Raw genomic sequence first — 24,615 nt, 5'->3', positions numbered from 1 at the left:
TCCCTTACCGGAGCCAGCCTGACGATGTTGATGACAGTTGGGAAGTCTTTGTGCACGTGCACCTAAGGACCAGCGCCCTAGAGCCAAAGTCACCGCCATTGAACCCTTGAATTGATCCAAAGCTTCTAAAACCAAAGCACTAACACACGTAGACTGGACGAGATCCACCACTCAATGAAAGCAGCGACCAGGCGAATCACCGCCCTCCTCAATGCCACGGGCGAGATCGCCGCCGACGAGATGGACGAGGAGGCAGGAATAGCATATTCTTGTTGCACTTTTCTGTTGCTTGATTTACGGCGCCTCTATGTTGTTCTTGCTTCGCCTTTTACTCCTGGTCTTGGACGGCAGCAATGCCCCGGTCAAAACCATCACGAACCGACCCATCACCTCGCGACAACAGGTACGCGTGCGAGCAAAATACAATCTACAGAACGACCGCACTCTTCACTTCCATATTAGTAGGGCCCTTCCATATTAGTAGGGCCCGTGAAAGAGATGTGCTAAGTGACCAGGAGCGCCCCCAACCCTTGGAGCTTAGTGCTCTTTAGGGATGACGGAGATCACAAACCAATACAACCTGTTTATGGCTATTCGTAATTGTGTTCCATGCATACTTTCCCTTGCTTCTTATCGTACGGGTCACCAAAATAGCATGCAATTACACATGAACAAATAAATCCAATATAAGAATTTTGAGATATATCTGAACCAAGAAAATGTTTTTTTTTCTATCAAGAAAGGAAACGTACATTTTCTCTGCGGTGAAAAGTAATATTGTGGTCGTCCCACCGAGTAAAACTACTGTATGTCTTTGCCATCTTTTTTCATGCAGAAGCTACCCCAAAAGAGAAGAAGCCACAAAAGTATCTTGGTCCGTCTTCTCCGCCTTTCCTATTAAGCCCGAGTGCCAGAATCATATAAGATCCCCGTCAAGACAGGTCAGGATGTGCTTGCGATTGATACACTGCTGTCATGCTTGTTTTTTTTTGGAGCAACCGGCAGGAGCACTGCCTTTTCATTAAGCAAGAGGGAAAACTATACAAATGTACAACCGAGCTGTCATGCTTGTCCATATCAGCTAGCTGAAACGATGCCCCTATTGAGGGGTTTGGGTTCATGTTATATGGAATGGAAAAGCCCCATCGTGGTATTGCAAGTGGGCACCGACATAGTGGTGACAGCACCATGTCTGTGCGATATACAGAGAAAATACATGGTACGATTTTCATAGGATATAGTATCTTCAACAGTCCATAGTTAAAATGATGCATCATGGTTGGCATATTTTTGTTCTTAAAATATGACGGTTACGCCCCAACCTCTGCATGTTATGGTAATCGACATGATACCCGGCGTTCAAGCTCGAGCCGCACCGTCCAAATGGAAAATAGCTTTTCTTGCGCAGTTTCAGCAATGCACGCAACATTGTTGATGAATAAAAAGGTAGAAAATCCGAGTCACGGAATCCACGGATGCACAAAATATCACTGTCCTATTCACCTTTGTTCGGGTAAAACATGGAAGGACGTGTATATATGGAGCACGATCGACAAGTTGGCATGGGCGGTGCAGTGCACCTTTTTTTTTTTTGATCATGCTTGCTAAGTACTAAAGCCACGGATGATTCTGGACAGTAACAGTTGATCAACAGACGTGCCCATTCACGCAAAATCTACCAAGTTGACTACCAAAATCTACCAAGTGAGTCGGTGCCCTTGCAGCTAGTCAGCTGATGTAACGTCGTAACTATTACTACTACCACTAGTGGAAAACAGGCCTAATGTCGCGGGTGGTAAGGGCTTTTTGTCGCGGGCGGCCAGCCGCGACAAGGGAGGCGCGATAAAAGGGTCCCCCTTTTGTCGCGGGTCGCTTACGACCCTCGACATAAGGTCCACCACGTGGCAGGCGCGGGGCGCGCAGGGGACAGGCAATACCACCCGCGACAAAAGGCCATCTACGTGGCGCGCGCACAACCCTGCTGCTTTAGGGTTTGAGGGGTGCAGCACCCCCCCGCCCCCCGCCGCCACCGACCCCCCTTTTATTTCATTTTTTCCATTCGAAAATAAAAGTTGCATATATTTGTACGCTACTAGAAGTTATACACGTTCATTCATTATATATATATATATAGATCGATCAAACAAATATGGAAGCACAAGTCGATTCCCCTTACATATTCTTCCCTTACATATATATATACATGGAGCTCACGATCGACAGACAAGCGGTACTAACGACCGTCTATTTGGAGGTAGAGCATCCATTTGGACTAAACAAGCCTTTGTTGTTTAATACTTCTCTAACCAAAAGTCCCGCCAGTTCCTCGGCGATTCCTATTAGGTGTTCCTTTGGTTGGAGTATGTCCCGCATGTAGTCGACCTATATACGAAAATGAGATGAGTATGACTATATCAATTTTGATAACGAAATATTGACGATAATAAATAAAGTTGTGAATGTTATTGCTCACGTCGAATTTATTATTGTTCTGCTTCTCAGTGGTTAACATGCGAATGGACTCGCAAACGTAGTATCCACATAGATTCGTCCCTTGTGGCTGCTGGGGGCACGGTACAGGAGTAAATGTTAGCTTCTCTGCCAAGGTAATGTCCTTATGATGTTTCTTCAAAGCTCTCCAAGCCCTGCTAGGCAAAAGAATGATTGAATGAGTGGATAATTAATTGATATCTCACGAAAGATAAAGCGCGGCGATGAAGGAAATTACACTTGGAGCAACTTCTGCAAGTCGCGGAACCCGTCCACGCCTCTACTCAGTGGGTCTCTTACTTCAACTATTCCCTTATCAGGTTGAATGTCTAGTAGAATCCAGTGGAAGCTGCACATGTTATGTATATACGTCAGGAATTACACTTAACATCGAGTAAGAAAAATTGAATGTGCATAAAAGATCATTAAGACTCTCACTCGTAGTTGTAAGGAAACAATATTGAATCACAGAAAAATTGCTCCCCCAAAAACCTTAGTAGGTTTCCCCCCGTTTCTGAGGCATTATGCTTTACCGTTTCAACATGTATTTTATCTGGGTCAACAAACCCAATATTGATAATATTATTACTTTTGCATTCACTGATCTTCAGTCTGCATAAGAGAACACATAAGATATAATGAGTATATGCAATGAAAACGAACATGAACTGAATGAAAATGAACTTATATGTAGTTAACAACTTACAAGCAATAGCAACTCATGAGAGATTTGTCGAGGGCTTCTAAATTGAATAACTGCCAGAGTTCATTAATCTCAATATGGATCTCCTCCTTTCGGTAGTAATATTCATCTGGTATATTCGCCAGGATGTACCTTATGTTCTCCTTGCATGCATCAAGGTACCACTGATGCAAATTCCGCATATGTGTTGGCAGTTTATGCAGCCGCTCTCTGCTGACCAAGTCGGCCCCGTAGACAAATTTAGGAGCTATATCAGCAGTGGGTAGTGCAGCATCTGCTGCAAGCAGCAATTCCTCCACGGTAACTTTACAGGCAGCCGCTAGGCTTGCAGCTTCTTCCATATCGAAACCACCATGTTCCTGGTACACCTTGGGAACATTAAACACTTTGAGTGCTGGGATCGATTGTTTGGGCTGATCTCCGAGGAGGGGAACTTCCTTTCTCCTTTTGCCTTTTGTCGTTTGCTTGGCCTTGAGGGGTGCACTTGTTGAACTTGACTTTTTCTCGGCTGCACTTCTAGCTGATGATTTGCTCGTGCCAGCAATATCCTTCTCCTTAGCCTTTTCTTCCTTCTTCTCGTCAATTACCTTCGCAAGTGTGCGTGTATAGTCATCCTTCTTCTCGTGTAAGTCATACTGCGATGGTGTGTTCAGAAAACTAACAGCATATTCTTTTTGCTTCTCTGTGTATGGCTCTGGCGCTGGAGGTTTCTCCTTATGAAAAAAATCATAATTGTATTTCTTAACAATGGCATCATTTTCCTCCTCAGTACGATCGTAAGGACGGGGGGGAGGAACCTTTGGTACTTTTGGGAGGGGCGACATCTTGCGGACAGGACTCTTGAAACGCTTCCGGCTGGGTGCATTCCGAGTCTTAGTGGGCGGAGGCGGCGGCGCTGGAGATGGAGATGGAGTACATATGTCGTGGTCGACGTCGTACCCATGGGGCGATGGTGGCGACATGTGATCAGTAGGAGGAGGTGATGGTGGCCTGCGATCACCTGGAGGAGGTGATGGTGACCTGCTGGGACGACTGGTACTAGGGGCTACCCAGCCTGGCAGCCTGATGTTCTTCTTTTCCCAGAGAATGATTTCTCCCAGCACCTCTCTGAGTGTAAGCCCCTCATCACCTCCAGGGATTTCGAGCTCCAATGTCTCCCACGACGGTACAATTGAATCCACCCCGACACGAGCATAGCCAGTTGGAATCTGATTGCCATGCCATGTTGCCGGCTCACCTTCAGATCCAAATGCCGGTAAGACATAGCCGACCGCCACCTTAACAGACACCTTCCTGAACACCTCATGGAGATCACAAGGTGTTTGCTCCTTGATTCCATCCAATGGGTCGCCAGGACCGGCATCTATCATCATCCGTGTAGGCGGGGCCTCCGAGTCGGCCACGCTGCTGTCTCGTCGCTGAGATATGCCGGCGGTATTATCTGGCTGGCGATGTCCTTTAAGTTCATCAATCTCCCGCTGCTGCTGGTCTAGTTGCCGTTGGAACTCAGCCATCCGGTCATTCTGCACCTCCAGCTCGCGTTGTTTTGCTCTCGCTCGGCTTCTATAAGTCTCCGCGTCATTTGGAAACCCAAGCGCCCACGGAACACTAGGGCCGTAGCCTCTTGTTCGTCCTCCCTTCTCAGGATTACCGAGGACAAGCGTCAGCAAGTCTTTCTCTCTATCGGGAGCAAACTTCAGTGTTCCCGCTTTAATAGCAGCCGTCACTTCAATCCATTTTGCTCTGGGTACCCTAACCTTGCTGTCACTTTCAACAAGGTTCCCTGTCTTCATGTCATACTCACAGCCATGCCCAAGGAACCAATTTCGAGCCCTAGTGTCCCATCCTTCTCGCTCAGGTTCTGGAGTGATCCCATTCAGTTTCATCTCAGCCTCTTGTGCATCCCACTTAGGCATGGCTACTTCGTAGCCCCCTCGGCCCGTATGATGGTGATATTTCTTTTCGCTTGCATTCTTCTTGTTTTTCTTTGACAGGTTCACAGCCTCCTCTGATTCTTTGTACTGCACAAATTCTTCCCAGTTATGCTCCTGCTTCGCTAGATAGTTTTCGAATACTGGAGGCTTCTTCTCGGCCTTATAAGCTGACCATAACCGGTTCTTATACGCCCGGAAAAGTTCCCCCATCTTCTGCAGAGCCCATTTCTTCACTAGCGCCCTCTGCTTGGCATTCTCAGAGTCCGATCCCAAATCTGGCAAAGTGAAATGTGACATGAGGTCGTCAAAAAGTGTGTTCTTGTACCTATCGGCAACCTGATCTTCGGACACATTCTTGGTCTTGTTCCATTCTCTAATAGTGATCGGGAGACGATCTCTAACCAGAACTCCGCACTGATTCTTAAATGTCACTCTGACACTCGCGGGTGCCACCGGTTGGCCTTTCGGTGATATAGCTTCAATGTTGAAGTGGTCTTTTTTGCCCAATTTCTTTGCCGGGCCTCGTTTCTCCAACTTATCTTCGGAGGCCTAAGAGAATAAAAATCAGTTAATTTATATACATATGTACATATAGAATTCCATTAATGCCTCAACTGATCGTATACCTCGCCATGACCGGAGCCGTCGGCTTCTCCATCATCGGAGCCGTCGGCTTCTCCATCACCGGAGCCGTCGGCTTCTCTATCACCGGAGCCGCGGTCTTCTCCATCACCGGAGCCGCGGTCTTCTCCATCACCGGAGCCGCGGTCTTCTCCAGCTTCTCGGTCAGCTTCTGGACCATCGCGGATTATGTCCTCGAACAAGTCTTCCTGTTCCAAGTCTCGATGGATTTCGAATGGATCCATTGTTTCTGCAAAAAATTAAATCGATAAGTACATGGTCTAACCCTAACCAAACCCTAACCCTAATGGAGACGCGTGTTTAATTACGAGAGGGAGAGGGTGTTGGCGACGCGCGTTTGCAAGAGGGAGAGGGTCGATGTCGGCGTCGGGTATATCTATCTTATCGGAATTGAAAAACTAAATACATACATAAACTAATTAACAAACTAAAGAGCGACGAATGCGGGCGCAACCACACGTCGCCACCGCCTCCTCCGCTCATTCATCTCCGGGATGCCTCCACGTCGTCGAGGGGCGTCCGGTTTCCGTGGCGTTCGAGTGCGTCCGAGCGGTAGGTTCTACGCCGAGATACGCGCCGGTGGCTTCCGCCTCACCCTCGGCACGTACAACACGCCGGAGCTGGCGGCGCGCGCTTATGACGCGGCGGCGTGGCGTTTTCGGCCACGGCGCGACATGACCTTCCCGGATGTTGAATCGCGAGCGGAGGCGGAGTTCCTCGCGCCCGCGCCGGGCCTCGTCGCCGTCGAGGACCGTCGCCGGCACCGCGCGGTGCAGCGCAGGATCGCCATCGGCGAGCACGACGAGCGATTGATGCGCCAGTGGAGGGCGCAGTTCCCCAACGACGTCGACAACACCGACGCGTTCTTCGCTAACCTTAGGGCACAACGCAGGTCCAACAGGCGCCACCGTCGGGCCGTCGCCACCTTCGAGCTCGAGAACCCGAATACAACTTGGACCGAAAACGACCCTCGGTGGGATGACATTTGGACGGAGACAACCTCCGACGACGAGTAGAGACTAGACTAGTAATTTATCTATTTTATTGTAATTTCAATTAAGTCGTTGTCGGTTCTATTAGTTTAATTTTAGTTTATAAAGTCGTTGTCGGTTGTTTTTGTTCAATAAAGTGGTTGACACGAAATTTATTACGATTGAACTGAAATTAAAGTACAGAGCTCAACTGAAAATTAAGATACATGGCCAGATTCGAATGTTGCAGCCATTCAATCATAGTCGTGCCTAGCCCTATAATAGTCGCCACTGTAGTCATCATAGTCGCCGACGTCATCGTCGCTAGCATCGGGGTCGCGGTTGTCGAACCTCGGCGGGTGAGCACGCGTGGGCTGGGATTGAGGGTAGCGCAGGCGGGGGCCACGATAGGCCATGACGCTCTGGAGAGTCCGGCCGCGCCACCACATCCGACGGCCGGCCTCGTTGAAGTTCGAAGGAGGCGGGCCGTCCTCCTCGTACCTGGCAACCGCCCTCTCACGCCGATTGATGAAGAAGCTGTCCCAAGTCGGGCTGTAGTCGGGATGCCACTGGGGATTCCTCCGCTGCTCAGGCGTGAGCTCGAAATAGTAGTGGTTCGTGATGGCCATCTCGCGTGGCACACCTACAGGGATAGGAGGGACCGGTACGCCTCCGACGCTCAGCAACCAGCCGGTCGGGACGCGGTAGCCGGGCGGGCAGGGGTAGTTCGAGGCGCAAAGCGCCTCCGCCTCCCGGGGTGTTAGACATACGGTGGAAGCCATGGGAGAGAGTGATGAGGTTTGCAGATATGAGTCCAAGCCTACATATATATAGTGGAAAAATGGCGGGAATGCGGGAAGAAAATAGGCGGGAACGAAGTGGCACGCGAAACTTTCATCCCGGGTGGAGGCTCCAACCGGTACAAAAGACTGGGGGAGGCTTATCTAGGAGGGCCTTATCTGGGGGGATGATGTGCGGGTAACCTTTTGTCACGGCTGGTGGGTGCAACCGGGACTAAAGCTGTCGGCAGGATAAGGATGTGTCGGTAACCTTTTGTCACGGTTGGTGGGTGCAACCGGGACTAAAGATGTCGGCAGGATAAGGACGCGTGGGTGGACGCACTGCTCGATGAGATAAAGCATGTAGCGCACGACGCCCTGTCGAAGGAACAATACAAAGTAGAAGCGGTGCCGTGCCTATAAAAGGAGCATCGATACGCCTTGCCAAGCAGATCAACAAGCCAAACACAGTTTCATTCACATGGATGAAGGAAAGGGTTGGGAAATCTCCCGTGGCGCAGCTTCTCGAAGATGTCGTTGGTGCACACGCCCTACGGCATCTTCGGAAGCTGCTCCTCGGAAAAATTTCCCTGCAAGCCCGTGAAAGACTCCGTCTCCTCTAGCAGTGTTGGGGAAAGGGTTCTTATTATTACATAAATGTAGAGATTGTCTTGGGAATACATTCTTACATCGCCATCTACTATTGTGATCTTCTACGCCGTAGCCATGGAGAATTTTCATCATTTAGCAAAATGCTTGGGTCAATTTTCACCGTGAAGGGCGGAATTTCTTTAAACTTATTATAATCTTCTGACATGTCTGTCTTGTCATCCACTCCCACTATGTTTCTTTTCCCGTAAAGAACTATGTGGCGCTTTGCTCCTCCGTTGATGTATTATTTTGTTGATTTCTTTTCTCGATTTGCTAGACATGTCCTTCACGTAGAAAACTTGAGCCACCTCGTTGGCTAGGACAAATGGCTCGTCCATGTACGCAAGATTGTTGGGATCCACTTGTTGTCATACCGTACTTATCGTCTATATGTACACCGCTGAGCTTTACCCATTTGCACCGAAACAAAGGGACCTTAAAAGTGGGTCCATAGTCAAGTTCCCATATCTCCTCTATGTATCCATAATATGTGGTGGTTTGCCCATTCTCGTCTTTTGCATCGAAGCGGACACCACTGTTTTGGTTGGTGCTCTTTTTATCTTGGTCGATCGTGTAAAATGTATTCCCATTTATCTCGTACCCTTGGAATGTACATATGTTTGAAGATGGTAACCTGGCCAACAAGTACAGCTGCTCTACAACAGTGGTGTCCGCTTCGATGGAAAAGATGAGATGTCTTTGCAACCAAGCTGCCGAAGGTATTCATGTGTTGACGTGTAATCAAGGACTCGGGCTGGCCTGGGTTTATTTCTCGTAAAACATTCTTGTGTTTCTCGATGTACGGAGCCACCAAGCTGGAATTGTATAGAACTGTGTAGTGTGCTTGATTGAAAGAAATCTTGTCCCTGCACACCGTTGCTTTCCTTCCTAGTGTGCCTTTTCCAGTCAGCCTCCCCTCATACCGAGATTCAGGAACACCAATCGGCTTAAGGTCAGGAAGAAAGTCAACACAAAACTCAATGACCTCCTCAGTTCCGTAGCCCTTTGAGATACTTCCTTCCGGCCTAGCTCGGTTATGAACATATTTCTTTAATACTCCCATGAACCTCTCGAAGGGGAACATATTGTGTAGAAATACAGGACCGATAATTCTAATCTCTTCAACTAGGTGAACGAGGAGGTGCGTCATAATATTGAAGAAGGATGGTGGGAACAACAACTCGAAGCTGACAAGACATTCGACCACATCTTCCCTGTAATCGACAAAGTTTCTGGATCCATTACCTTCTGAGAAATTGCGTTGAGGAATGCACATATCTTCACAATGGCTAGTCGAACATTTTCTGGTAGAAGTCCCCTCAATGCAACCGGAAGCAATTGTGTCATAAGCACGTGGCAGTCATGGGACTTTAGGTTCTGGAATTTTTTCTCCTTCATATTTACTATTCCCTTTATATTCGACGAGAAACCAGACGGAACCTTGATACTGAATAGGGCTTCACAAAAGATCTCCTTCTCTTGTTTGGTAAGAGCGTAGCTGCCAGGCCCTTCAAACTTCCCTGGATGATTGCCGTTTCGTCCTTTATGTTGTTTCTGATCCTCCCGTGCTTCTGGTGTATCTTTTGTCTTCCCATACACGCCCAGAAAACCTAGAATATTCACACAAAGATTCTTGGTCAGGTGCATCACGTCGATTGCAGAGCGGACTTCCAGGACTTTCCAATATTCTAGCTCCCAAAAAATAGATTTCTTCTTCCACATGGGCGCGTGTCCGTCAACGTCTTTCGGAACAGGTCGACTGCCTGGACCCTTTCCAAAGATAACATTTAAATCCTTGACCATGTCAAATATATCACCACCACTACGGGGGACAGGTTTCGGACGGTTGTCTGCCTCGCCATCGAAATGCTTGCCTTTTTTCCTTAAGGGATGCTTGCGCGGAAGGAAACGGCGATTGTACGGGTAAACAACTTTTTTGCTTTTTCCCAAATATTTACCTTCAGTCTCATCTAAACAGTGTGTGCATGCGTTGTATCCTTTGTTCGTCTGTCCTGAAATGTTACTAAGAGCAGGCCAATCATTGATGGTTACGAATTGCAACGCTCGTAGGTCAAATTCTTGCTCGGTGTGCTCATCCCACACACGTACACCTGGTTTGGCCCACAACTCCAAAAGTTCATCAACTAATGGCCTTAGGTACACATCAATGTCGTTGCCGGGTTGCTTTGGGCCTTGGATAAGCACTGGCATCATAATGAACTTCCGCTTCATGCACAACCAAGGAGGAAGGTTGTAGATACATAAAGTCACGGGCCAGGTCTTTGTGTTGCAGTTCTGCTCCCCAAAAGGATTCATGCCATCTGTACTTAGACCAAAGTATAAGTTCCTTGCCTCACCTGCAAAATCCGGGAACTCTCTCCCGATGTTCCTCCACTGCCGACCATCAGCGGGGTGCCTCAACATCGCGTCTTTCTTACGTTCTTCCATGTGCCATCGCAACAACTTGGCATGCTCTTTGTTTCTGAACAAACGTTTCAACCGTGGTATTATTGGAGCATACCACATCACCTTCGCAGGAACCCTCTTCCTGGGTGGCTCGCCCTCAACATCACCAGGGTCATCTTTTCTGATCTTATACCGCAATGCACCACATATCGGACATTTATTCAAATTCTCGTACTTCTCACCGCGGTAGAGGATACAGTCATTAATGCATGCATGTATCTTCTGCACATCTAATCCTAGAGGGCAGACAAGCTTCTTTGCTTCATATGTACTGACGGGCAATTCATTATTTCTTGGAAACAGCTTCTTTAATATTATCATCAATTTCTCAAATCCCGACTCAGTCACACCGACCTCTGCCTTCCATTTCAGCAATTCCAATATGCTACCCAGCTTTCTCTGCCCATCTTCACAACCTGGGTACAACAATTTGTGGTGGTCCTCTAACATCTTGTCGAACTGCAACCTCTCCTTATCCGTGCCACAGTCTCTTCTTGCATCAGAAATGGCCCGACGAAGATCATCATCAAGATGATCATCTGATGCCTGTTCTTCACCTCCTTCTTCTTCATTGTCGTCCATTGCGGTATCATCGCATTCAGAGAACATAGATCGGTATTGGTCATCATTATCTTCTTCTTCATCGCCGTCTTCCATCATAACCCCTTCTTCTCCGTGCTTGGTCCAAACATTATAGCTGGACATGAATCCGAACCGAAGCAGGTGGCTCTTAATGTCTCTTGAGCAAGAGTAATCCTTCTCGTTCTTACATTTTAGACATGGACAGCACATAAAACCTTGCTTCGACTTGTTGGCCTCGGCCACAAGCAGGAAAGAATTCACGCCCTCTCTGAAAGCGGGAGCACATCGGTTACCGTACATCCATGGATGACTCATCTGCATCATAAGTACAATTATATATGTATCAGATGCAATCACCTTGCTAAAATTAGTATTGTACGGACTATGCATATATATAGTCGAGAAAATAGTTGCTAACCTTTTAGGATTAAAAAGAGGAGAAAAATCTTATCAAATAAAATCAAGTGGCATCCCTCTCACAAGAATTCCATCAAACACCTCTTGTGCACATGTAGAAAAAATGAGCTAGCATACACCTCCACCTTCACCACCAAGGAAAAAATGAGGTGGGGGGGGGCTGGCTGCGTGTCTATATATAGGCATGGCCTTTTGTCGCGGGCCGTATTACGACCCGCGACAAAAGGGGTGCCGACCCCTTTTGTCGCGGGTCGTAATACGGCCCGCGACAAAAGGCCGCGACAAAAGCCTCTACCGGTTTCGGAGCGACGTGGCCACCCCATTTGTCGCGGGTGCAGGCGCGCCCGCGACAAATGGCTCCCACGGAAGCCCTATTTTCCACTAGTGCGCCTCTGATCTGCAGGATGCAGCTAGCCTCGCAACATCATCATCTGCAGGAAAGTTTGGACCCGTTGTGCTCACATCTTACAGTTGGATGCCTTTCCACAAAGGCACAACTGGTATATACTTGGAGAGACTGCTAACCGTGACATGGAACACCGCACCAAGTTTCTTCGCGAAAAGATTCCCATGAGATGATAAGATACCCATCAAGCGGGAACCTGTCGCATGTCCATTTGTTGCCCAGCATGGATGCATGCGTGCTTGTTTTATTTTATTTTTTGGCGAGAAAGATCCAAATCTATTTCATGAGTTCACAAAAAGTACAAAGCACCCCAATCATAATAGAAATTACATCGAGATTCTTGGACCACCTAACAACCACTATTGTTACCAGAGCGAGCCGCCGACGCGCCGTTGTCGCCGCTCCCTTACCGGAGCCAGCCTGACGATGTTGATGACAGTTGGGAAGTCTTTATGCACGTGCACCTAAGGACCAGCGCCCTAGAGCCAAAGTCGCCGCCATTGAACCCTTGAATTGATCCAAAGCTTCTAAAACCAAAGCTCTAACACACGTAGACTGGACGAGATCCACCACTCAATGAAAGCGGCGACCAGGCGAATCACCGCCCTCGTCAACGCCACGGGCGAGATCGCCGCCGACGAGATGGACGAGGAGGCAGGAATACCATATTCTTGTAGTGCACAATGCCACCATAGCCACCATGGAGACGATACCAGTTGACCAAACTCTAACTTTAGGGACCTATAGCGCCAAGCGCAGGTCTGAGGTCCCCACCCCCTCCCACCGCCGGAGCGGCTACCAGAGGAGGCGGTCACCCGTCGATTCCCGGTCGTAGACGGCGAAGATGATGCAGATGGGTGGCGGCGGCTGCTAGGGTTTCCACCCTAGCCGCAGCCTCTCTTTTCTTTCACAGCTTCAATATAGTTATTGCATGCGTACTTGTTTTAAGCAAACACCCCAAGCCCTGGAAGTATTTGATCATGCCCTGGATCGAAATTCAACTTCAAGCTAACGGTGCGCTATCTTGTTATTGTTGTCACGGAATATGAGGCCTTGTGTTAGGACACCACGAAAATGAGAATATTCTGTGGCTTTGTCTATTTCTCGAGTGAGATTTCTTTCAAGTGTAGACGCCTCGTATAGTGCAATGGCAGTTAAACAGATACGCAACTCACTACTGGTGCACTTTTCTGGGAGAAAAAGATAGTTGCACTTTTTTTGCACTATGGTTGTAAAATTTTTATGCGACTGGCAAAAAAATGAATTCTAATTAAGCCAACTGAGACGTAGCAAAACTGATATTCTATTGATGATATCTAAAAGTATTTATATTTAAATCAATACCATATATATTTATAGTAGAAAATAGTACATCGTAGAGATACACGATCTGTCTCGAGCGATTACAAAATAAAGTCTAAAAGATTCGGATTTTGTACACCCACGTATGGGTGTGGGTATTTCCGTCACCGTCCATTGTGCTTAAAGATTCGGATAAAAAGAGGAGAGAGAAAAGAATCTTTCCATCTACAATGGTGGGCATGAATCTCGAGGAATAAACGGACGGTGACGGAAACACCCACACCCATGCGTGGGTGTACAAAAGTATTTCCGAAAAAGAAACGATCAAATTTTTAAGGTCTTCAAACTCCTTCTTACATAACACAATCTTGTACTTTTCTGAAATCAGCCAAACGTTGATACAAAACAATAAACATGTAAGTACCAACAAATGTTGTTTTGCAAAAAAAAAATCCGATTGCTCAAATTTCTAGAGATTCCCCAGGGGTGAAACCTTTGTTTTATCTTTGAAATAATCTATGACATCCATCCATATATGATATATAATCCGTACTCTTTAAATTCTAGTTATCTTAATTTCTTTGTGAAGCAACTTTTAAATTTTTTCCACGATCATTTTGATATATTATACGGGTTTTTTTTCGATGTCGTATGCAACTAGAAATGCCGTTTTACCTTTTTCCAAATCTTTTTTGCATAAAAAGTTGAAATTCAAATTTGCTAATTTTCCCTAATAGTAGGTTGCGTAACATACATGAATCTCAAAACATTTTATTTTTTGAATTTTCTATCATTTTCTTTTGTATTTTAGGAAGCAAAAAAGGCGGTCCACGGGGGACGGGGGGGGGGGGGGGGTGAAGGTGCGTGGGAAGCCAAAAAAACCTCGAAAGTCTTTAGTCCCGGTTCGTAATACCAACCGGGACTAAAGGCTTTTGCTCCGGAGGCAGCCTGCCGCCACCCCTTTAGTCCCGGTTTGTAATACAAACCGGGACCAAAGGTCCCAAACGAACCGGGACTAGAGGGTGGCGTCGCCCCGCGCCGAACGAACCGGGACCAATGCACCCCGTTAGTCGCAGTTCGTTATTTAACCGGGACTAAAGCTCCTAGGGGATTTGGAGCAAAGGCATGTTTTTTACTAGTGTGCTAACCGCGACATGGAACAGCGCACCATGTTTCTTCGCGAAAAGATTCCCATGAGATGATAATTTGTTGCCCAGCATGGATGCATGCGTGCTTGTTTTATTTTATTTTTTGCGAGAAAGATCCAAATCTATTTCATGAGTTCACAAAAAGTACAAAGCACCCCAAACATAATAGAAATTACATCGAGATTATTGGACCACCTAACAACCACTATTGTTACCAGAGCGAGCCGCCGACGCGCCGTTGTCGCCGCTCCCTTACCGGAGCCAGCCTGACGATGTTGATGACAGTTGGGAAGTCTTTGTGCACGTGCACCTAAGGACCAGCGCCCTAGAGCCAAAGTCGCCGCCATTGAACCCTTGAATTGATCCAAAGCTTCTAAAACCAAAGCACTAACACACGTAGACTGGACGAGATCCACCACTCAATGAAAGCAGCGACCAGGCGAATCACCGCCCTCCTCAATGCCACGGGCGAGATCGCCGCCGACGAGATGGACGAGGAGGCAGGAATAGCATATTCTTGTACTGCACAACACCACCATAGCCACCATGGAGACGATGCCAGTTGACCAAACTCTAACTTTAGGGACCTATAGCGCCAGGCGCCGGTCCGAGGTCCCCACCCCCTCCCACCGCCGGAGCGGCTACCAGAGGAGGCGGGGACCCGTCGATTCCCGGTCGTAGATGACGAAGATGATGCAGATGGGTGGCGGCGGCTGCTAGGGTTTCCACCCTAGCCGCAGCCTCTCTTTTCTTTCACAGCTTCAATATAGTTATTGCATGCGTACTTGTTTTAAGCAAACACCCCAAGCCCTGGAAGTATTTGATCATGCCCTAGATCGAAATTCAACTTCTAGCTAACGGTGCGCTATCTTGTTATTGTTGTCACGGAATATGAGGCCTTGTGTTAGGACACCACGAAAATGAGAATATTCTATGGCTTTGTCTATTTCTCGAGTGAGATTTCCTTCAAGTGTAGACGCCTCGTATAGTGCAATGGCAGTTCAAACAGATACGCAACTCACTACTGGTGCACTTTTCTGGGAGAAAAAGATGGTTGCACTTTTTTTGCACTATGGTTGTAAATTTTTTATGCGACTGGCAAAAAAATGAATTCTAATTAAGCCTACTGAGACGTAGCAAAACTGATATTCTATTGATGATATCTAAAAGTATTTATATTTAAATCAATACCATATATATTTATAGTAGCAAATAGTACATCGTAGAGATACACGATCTGTCTCGAGCGATTACAAAATAAAGTCTAAAAGAAAGGGGAGTGGATTTTGTACACCCACGTATGGGTGTGGGTATTTCCGTCACCGTCCATTTTGCTTAAAGATTCGGATAAAAAGAGGAGAGAGAAAAGAATCTTTCCATCTACAATGGTGGGCACGAATCTCGAGGAATAAACGGACGGTGACGGAAACACCCACACCCATGCGTGGGTGTACAAAAGTATTTCCGAAAAAGAAACGATCAAATTTTTAAGGTCTTCAAACTCCTTCTTACATAACACAATCTTGTACTTTTCTGAAATCAGCCAAACGTTGATACAAAACAATAAACATGTAAGTACCAACAAATGTTGTTTTGCAAAAAAAAAAATCCGATTGCTCAAATTTCTAGAGATTCCCCAGGGGTGAAACCTTTGTTTTATCTTTGAAATAATCTATGCCATCCATCCATATATGATATATAATCCGTACTCTTTAAATTCTAGTTATCTTAATTTCTTTGTGAAGCAAATTTTAAATTTTTTCCACCATCATTTTGATATATTATACGGGTTTTTTTTCGATGTCGTATGCAACTAGAAATGCCGTTTTACCTTTTTCCAAATCTTTTTTGCATAAAAAGTTGAAATTCAAATTTGCTAATTTTCCCTAATAGTAGGTTGCGTAACATACATGAATCTCAAAACATTTTATTTTTTGAATTTTCTATCATTTTCTTTTGTATTTTAGGAAGCAAAAAAGGCGGTCCACGGGGGACGGGGGGGGGGGGGGGTGAAGGTGCGTGGGAAGCCAAAAAAACCTCGAAAGTCTTTAGTCCCGGTTCGTAATACCAACCGGGACTAAAGGCTTTTGCTCCGGAGGCAGCCTGCCGCCACCCCTTTAGTCCCGGTTTGTAATACAAACCGGGACCAAAGGTCCCAAACGAACCGGGACTAGAGGGTGGCGTCGCCCCGCGCCGAACGAACCGGGACCAATGCACCCCGTTAGTCGCAGTTCGTTATTTAACCGGGACTAAAGCTCCTAGGGGATTTGGAGCAAAGGCATGTTTTTTACTAGTGTGCTAACCGTGACATGGAACAGCGCACCATGTTTCTTCGCGAAAAGATTCCCATGAGATGATAATTTGTTGCCCAGCATGGATGCATGCGTGCTTGTTTTATTTTATTTTTTGCGAGAAAGATCCAAATCTATTTCATGAGTTCACAAAAAGTACAAAGCACCCCAAACATAATAGAAATTACATCGAGATTATTGGACCACCTAACAACCACTATTGTTACCAGATCGAGCCGCCGACGCGCCGTTGTCGCCGCTCCCTTACCGGAGCCAGCCAGACGATGTTGATGACAGTTGGGAAGTCTTTGTGCACGTGCACCTAAGGACCAGCGCCCTAGAGCCAAAGTCGCCGCCATTGAACCCTTGAATTGATCCAAAGCTTCTAAAACCAAAGCACTAACACACGTAGACTGGACGAGATCCACCACTCAATGAAAGCAGCAACCAGGCGAATCACCGCCCTCCTCAATGCCACGGGCGATGTCGCCGCCGACGAGATGGACGAGGAGGCAGGAATAGCATATTCTTGTACTGCACAACACCACCATAGCCACCATGGAGACGATGCCAGTTGACCAAACTCTAACTTTAGGGACCTATAGCGCCAGGCGCCGGTCCGAGGTCCCCACCCCCTCCCACCGCCGGAGCGGCTACCAGAGGAGGCGGGGACCCGTCGATTCCCGGTCGTAGATGACGAAGATGATGCAGATGGGTGGCGGTGGCTGCTAGGGTTTCCACCCTAGCCGCAGCCTCTCTTTTCTTTCACAGCTTCAATATAGTTATTGCATGCGTACTTGTTTTAAGCAAACACCCCAAGCCCTGGAAGTATTTGATCATGCCCTAGATCGAAATTCAACTTCTAGCTAACGGTGCGCTATCTTGTTATTGTTGTCACGGAATATGAGGCCTTGTGTTAGGACACCACGAAAATGAGAATATTCTATGGCTTTGTCTATTTCTCGAGTGAGATTTCCTTCAAGTGTAGACGCCTCGTATAGTGCAATGGCAGTTCAAACAGATACGCAACTCACTACTGGTGCACTTTTCTGGGAGAAAAAGATGGTTGCACTTTTTTTGCACTATGGTTGTAAATTTTTTATGCGACTGGCAAAAAAATGAATTCTAATTAAGCCTACTGAGACGTAGCAAAACTGATATTCTATTGATGATATCTAAAAGTATTTATATTTAAATCAATACCATATATATTTATAGTAGCAAATAGTACATCGTAGAGATACACGATCTGTCTCGAGCGATTACAAAATAAAGTCTAAAAGAAAGGGAGTGGATTTTGTACACCCACCTATGGGTGTGGGTATTTCCATCACTGTCCATTGTGCTTAAAGATTCGGATAAAAAGAGGAGAGAGAAAAGAATCTTTCCATCTACAATGGTGGGCACGAATCTCGAGGAATAAACGGACGGTGACGGAAACACCCACACCCATGCGTGGGTGTACAAAAGTATTTCCGAAAAAGAAACGATCAAATTTTTAAGGTCTTCAAACTCCTTCTTACATAACACAATCTTGTACTTTTCTGAAATCAGCCAAACGTTGATACAAAACAATAAACATGTAAGTACCAACAAATGTTGTTTTGCAATAAAAAAAATCCGATTACTCAAATTTCTAGAGATTCCCCAGGGGTGAAACCTTTGTTTTATCTTTGGAATAATCTATGCCATCCATCCATATATGATATATAATCCATACTCTTTAAATTCTAGTTATCCTAATTTCTTTGTGAAGCAACTTTTAAATTTTTTCCACGATCATTTTGATATATAATACGGTTTTTTCTCGATGTCGTATGCAACCAGAAATGCCGTTTTACCTTTTTCCAAACCTTTTTTGCATTCAAAGTTGAAATTCAAATTTGCTAATTTTCCGTAATAGTAGGTTGCGTAACATACAAGAATCTCAAAAGATTTTATTTTTTGAATTTTATATCATTTTCTTTTGTATTTTACGAAGCAAAAAAGGCGGTCCACGGGGGGGGGGGGGGGGGGCAGGGTTGAAGGTGCGTGGGAAGCCAAAAAAAACATAGAAAGTTTTAGTCCCGGTTCGTATTACCAACCGCGACTAAAGGGTAGACCTTTAGTCCAGGTTGGTAATACCAACCGGGACTAAAGGCTTTTGCTCCGGATGCAGCCTGCCGCCACCCCTTTTGTCCCGGTTTATAATACAAACCGGGACCAAAGGTCCCAAACGAACCGGGACTAGAGGGTGTCGTCGCCCCGCGCCGAACCAACCAGGACCAAGCCCCCCCCCCCCCCCCCGTTAGTCCCGGTTCGTTATTTAAGGCATGTTTTTTACTAGTGTGCTAATCGTGACATGGAACACCGCACCAAGTTTCTTCAGGAAAAGATTCCCATGAGATGATAAGATACCCATCAAGCGGGAACCTGTCGCTTGTCCATTTGTTGCCCAGCATGGATGCATGCGTGCTTGTTTTGTTTTATTTTTTGCGAGAAAGATCCAAAACTATTTCATGAGTTCACAAAAAGTACAAAGCACCCCAAACATAATAGAAATTACATCGAGATTCTTGGACCACCTAACAACCACTATTGTTACCAGAGCGAGCCGCCGATGCGCCGTTGTCGCCGCTCCCTTACCGGAGCCAGCTAAACGATGTTGATGACAGTTGGGAAGTCTTTGTGCACGTGCACCTAAGGACCAGCGCCCTAGAGCCAAAGTCGCCGCCATTGAACCCTTGAATTGATCCAAAGCTTCTAAAACCAAAGCTCTAACACACGTAGACTGGACGAGATCCACCACTCAATGAAAGCGGCGACCAGGCGAATCACCGCCCTCCTCAACGCCACGGGCGAGATCGCCGCCGACGAGATGGACGAGGAGGCAGGAATAGCATATTCTTGTACTGCACAACGCCACCATAGCCACCATGGAGACGATGCCAGTTGACCAAACTCTAACTTTAGGGACCTATAGCGCCAAGCGTAGGTCCGAGGTCCCCACCCCCTCCCACCGCCGGAGCGGCTACCAGAGGAGGCAGGGACCCGTCGATTCCCGGTCGTAGACGGCGAAGATGATGCAGATGGGTGGTGGCGGCTGCTAGGGTTTCCACCATAGCCGCAGCCTCTCTTTTCTTTCACAGCTTCAATATAGTTATTGCATGCGTACTTGTTTTAAGCAAACACCCCAAGTGCTGGAAGTATTTGATCATGCCCTGGATCGAAATTCAACTTCTAGCTAACGGTGCTGTATCTTGTTATTGTTGTCACGGAATATGAGGCCTTGTGTTAGGACAACACCAAAATGAGAATATTCTATGGCTTTGTCTATTTCTCGAGTGAGATTTCCTTCAAGTGTAGACGCTGTCATATAGTGCAATGGCAGTTCAAACAGATATATAGTGCAATGGCAGTTCAAACAGATACGCAACTCACTACTGCTGCACTTTTCTGGGAGAAAAAGATAGTTGCACTTTTTTGCACGATGGTTGTAAATTTTTTAGGCGACTGACAAAAAAAATGAATTCTAATTAAGTCAATTGAGACATAGCAAAACTGATATTCTATTGATGATATCTAAAAGTATTTATATTTAAATCAATACCATATATATTTATAGTAGAAAATAGTACATCGTAGAGACACGAGCTGTATCCAGCGATTACAAAATAAAGTCTAAAAGAAAGGAGAGTGGATTTTGTACACCCACGTATAGGTGTGGGTATTTCCGTCACCGTCCATTGTGCTTAGAGATTCGGATAAAAAGAGGAGAGAGAAAGGAATCTTTCCATCTACAATGGTGGGCACGAATCTCGAGGAATAAACGGACGGTGACGGAAACACCCACACCCATGCGTGGGTGTACAAAAGTATTTCCGAAAAGAAACGATCAAATTTTTAAGGTCTTCAAACTCCTTTTTACATAACACAATCTTGTACTTTTCTGAAACCAGCCAAACGTTGATACAAAACAATAAACATGTAAGTACCAACAAATGTTGTATTGCAACAAAAAAAATCCGATTGCTCAAATTTCCAGAGATTCCCAGGGGTGAAACCTTTGTTTTATTTTTGGAATAATCTATGCCATCCATTCATATATGATATATAATCGGTACTCTTTAAATTCTAGTTATCCTAATTTCTTTGTGAAGCAACTTTTAAATTTTCCTACAACAATTAAGGAGAGAAATAAGTGCCTACGAACAAATCTGCACATAAAAAGGAAAAAAAACTATTCCTAAATAATTATATAGAGGAACAAATATCTATCTATCTATCTATCTATCTATCTATCTATCTATGCCTAAGCTTAAGCATCATCAAAAGCCATGTCTATCTATTCATTAAACATTGGCCATCAACCATGTATAGCATTGGCATTAAAATTAGGCCCTAGGATAAGGCATCAGACATGTTACCGTTGAATTAAAATTAGACGTTGGGATAAGATGCATTGATGCCAAATATTAATATCCCATAAATTACCATGGAAACACTCACATACTTCAACTATAAATAACAATCATGGATATGCTTGTGGACTCATCAGGTTTATTTAGGAAGAATAGCACAAATTACCTCATCGACATGGCATACATGAAGAGCATTGGGAAAGGACTATTGGGAACCAACAAGATGATGATATGCTTGTGGCTGGTGATGCTGCTTCTCGATCATGTCTTCTGGTAGGAAGACCTTCAACCTACACGGCTCTATTTAAGACTAATCCAACTTAACTTACTTGATTCTTATTGTTTGTTGATGGATGCCGAAGAGATGAGATCCGATGGTTGCGAAGGTCATGAAAGCAAAACCCACGATGGAAACATGTGTGTAAAGCACGGCACCTGCAACAAGGTCTGCATGAACGAGGGCTATGATAGAGGCCGCTGCTACGCCCTCACTTTATGCAGGTGCTACAAGAACTGCACTGACGACCAAATTAAGACATATTTCGCTCAATCGGAGCTGCTATGAGTTCATGTATTCGGAATAAAATAAATCAAGTGCCTCTATTCATGCAATAATAAAGGACCCCTGCTAGATGGGTGTGACGCCCCGGAACCGGTACCATGAGGATTCCAGCGATCCCGCCGAAATCCGCACGATATCGATTCAGGGACGCCCTCCGACACGACGTGCGCGACGAATCACACACGTGATGCCAGAGGAACTAACACGAGCGGTAACATTACAACAGGATTACAATAGAGCCCACAAGAAACAGATATATTACAACAACGACTCCAACGAGTCAAGATACAAATATACAATACAAAGATCCAAATCATACAGAAGATCGAATACATCCGAGTACGGACAAGATACAAATTGGACTAAGAGTCCTGAAGATAACCAGTGGCGTCCATAACCCTGCCCAGGCCAAGCCGGAAGGGTAACCTTGCTAACGTCGTCTTCATCGAACATAACTTCATACCTGCCCGGTTATGTCCCAAAGAAGCAGCAATAAGTACGGGTTCGTACTTAACAAGACTTCAAGACGTATAAGCATTCGTCAACCAGTCGTCCTTTGTACTTGAGGCACGCAGGGGACTTAGAGGACGCAAAAGGAACGTCATAGGCAATATGGTGGGGTTAAGCGGCAGCGCGCAAGCACTAAAAACCTATAGAGACACTCTACAACATTCGTCTAAACAGAGAAGGTGAGAGAGCGCACAACTAACAGTTCTATACTCTGTATACATAACACAGCCGATGTGTTCCCCCTTCGCAAAGAAGTACTGGCAAAGGCACTCACACGGTGGACAAGTTTTATTAGGTAGCCGTTGTAGTAGTGATATATTACTACGCAAGTTATTAGCAAATTATTAGCAGCAACATAAAGGTGTAAGTTGTTCTATGATCGAGCTATACAATTCCAAGTCGTCCATAACCGCGGACACGGCTTATCGATAAGATGTACACCCTGCAGGGGTTGCCCAAATGTAACCATACGCATGCTCGACCCACTTACGACAGGTGGATGTCTCACAACAAGACCGTTCCCAGTTCAACAAGAAAGTCTAGGGGGGCCACCCGACTAAGCTACCCGTAACGAAGTCCGGCCGTACTCCGAAGCGGACTCAGGGTTTGCGTTAACGGCTAGGCGTGCAAACCACACGCTTCGCTAAACGTTCCGCGAGGTACAGTACAAAATATAAACACCCGAAGGCAACAGGAAGTAAACACCCGAAGGCAACAGGAAGTAAAGCATGTCATACATGGCATAGGCAAATAAAACCAAGGTTGTGGCCCCCTTTTCAACTGACTTGAGAAAAGGTAATGGGTGAGGGGGGGGTCCCGATAATCGTCCCCACGCATGGGTAGAGCGCTCAATCTCGGAACAGATAACAAGAACTCGGGTCCTAGCGGACATTAGCGAGTCAAAGTTCCGATGCTTTCGCAAAGGGGCTCACAGATGCCTCTTCTTACAATTTTAGTTGTTAATAATAAAGTAAGTGTGATTATCTCCAACAAACATATCCATATACCATGTATCATGATTCCCCAACAGATAACCCGATAAGATAACCACAACGGTAACAAGATAAGACAGCACTAGCATGCACTACGACTCGCAAGGGCAGACTCGATAACCAAACAACAGCTGTAGGAGGTGGTGGTGGTAATATGGGCTGCTTGAGGTAACAAGTGGATAGGACACGTGACAAGAACGCAACTCAAGGCTAGCATAAGAGAGAAGGCAAAATAAAATAGGTAAGCGACTCCTGCAGAGACAGGAGTTTAGGAAATGCTTGCCTGTTAGAGCTTGCCGAGGAACATCCGGAGAACTTGTCGTATCTCACAACACCACTTCGCGATCCTATCCGGGAAGAAGCAAATGCTGGACAAACAACGATGCAAGCCTTACTACTACGGAAGAAGAACCAGCATGATGAAGATGATATGCATGACATGGCATATATGGTGCAATGCAACTTATCCAATTAATCGGAGTTGGAACCCCGGACAAATAAATTAGGTTGGAGTTGCATTTCTACCGCCAAAGTTAAGTGTTGATTAGCATGGCAGTAACATGGCATGGGTGAGCTACTTCAAAATTAATCGGAGCGGGGAAACCTTAGTCGGTGTCCGAAATACTCCGGTGATTCAATTAGGGTGAAACATACACGAACTAACACGGGCGACATGATGCGAGATGCAAACAGAGATATGGATGGCATATTAATGTTCATCATGTTTTTCTGATGCATTTAGATATGTTGAATTTGGAAATATGGAATAGCAGTTATAAATTATGCAAGTTATAGCAATTTTAATCTCATTTTATAAGTGGTTAAAGTTTTATTGTTCAAAACTTGAAACAAACTTAGTAGATGGATAGATCCTCTTTTTCTGATACTCAAGCATTTAAAGTTTGTGTGATTTGGATTTTGGAAAATGCAGTTTTAAAACATTTGAAAAATAGGCAGGGGCAAAAACTTGTTAATGAACAGCAGTTTCAAGGTTTACTGAAGATTTGCACGAAAAGGATGTGATTCCTGCAGCGGCCAGGATTTGAACCCTGGCTGCTCCGGTGGGAAAAGTGGAGCAGTGCCACTGCGCTGCTGTTTTCTGTTTGTACGGAAAGATGGTTCAGTTATCTTAACGTGTGTTCGTTGTTAACTGAAACCTTCTGAAAAAAAAAACGAAACTTGCTATCTGAATTTGACTGAAAAAGTGCAGCGTTTTCTGGGAGCAGAACATGCAAAAAGGAAAACCTTTTATTCGCCTGATGTGGGATTTGATCACAGGGATCCAGCTACGAGAGGTACAACCAGTGGAGCTGTGCAAGAGTTTGTATTAGAAAAGATGTTCAGTTAAGGTGAAGTGTAAACAAAACGT

The 24,615-nt window shown here is 45.7% G+C and overlaps 1 long non-coding RNA gene across 1 annotated transcript; it reads right to left on the bottom strand.

Moving 5' to 3' along the window:
- Positions 1-2,093: 2,093 nt before the first annotated feature.
- On the bottom strand, positions 2,094-2,604 carry LOC127340624 (uncharacterized). The gene is made up of 2 exons (XR_007874612.1): positions 2,474-2,604; positions 2,094-2,382 (listed from the first exon to the last, which is right to left on the bottom strand). It is a non-coding gene; the product is annotated as an uncharacterized lncRNA (long non-coding RNA).
- Between the last annotated feature and the right edge of the window lie 22,011 nt (positions 2,605-24,615).

This window comes from Lolium perenne, chromosome 3 (assembly GCF_019359855.2).
Source record: "Lolium perenne isolate Kyuss_39 chromosome 3, Kyuss_2.0, whole genome shotgun sequence".
NCBI classification, from domain to species: Eukaryota; Viridiplantae; Streptophyta; class Magnoliopsida; order Poales; family Poaceae; genus Lolium; species Lolium perenne.
The sequence above is the reverse complement of the archived record's forward strand: the minus strand, read 5'-3'. Positions and strand labels throughout refer to the sequence as shown.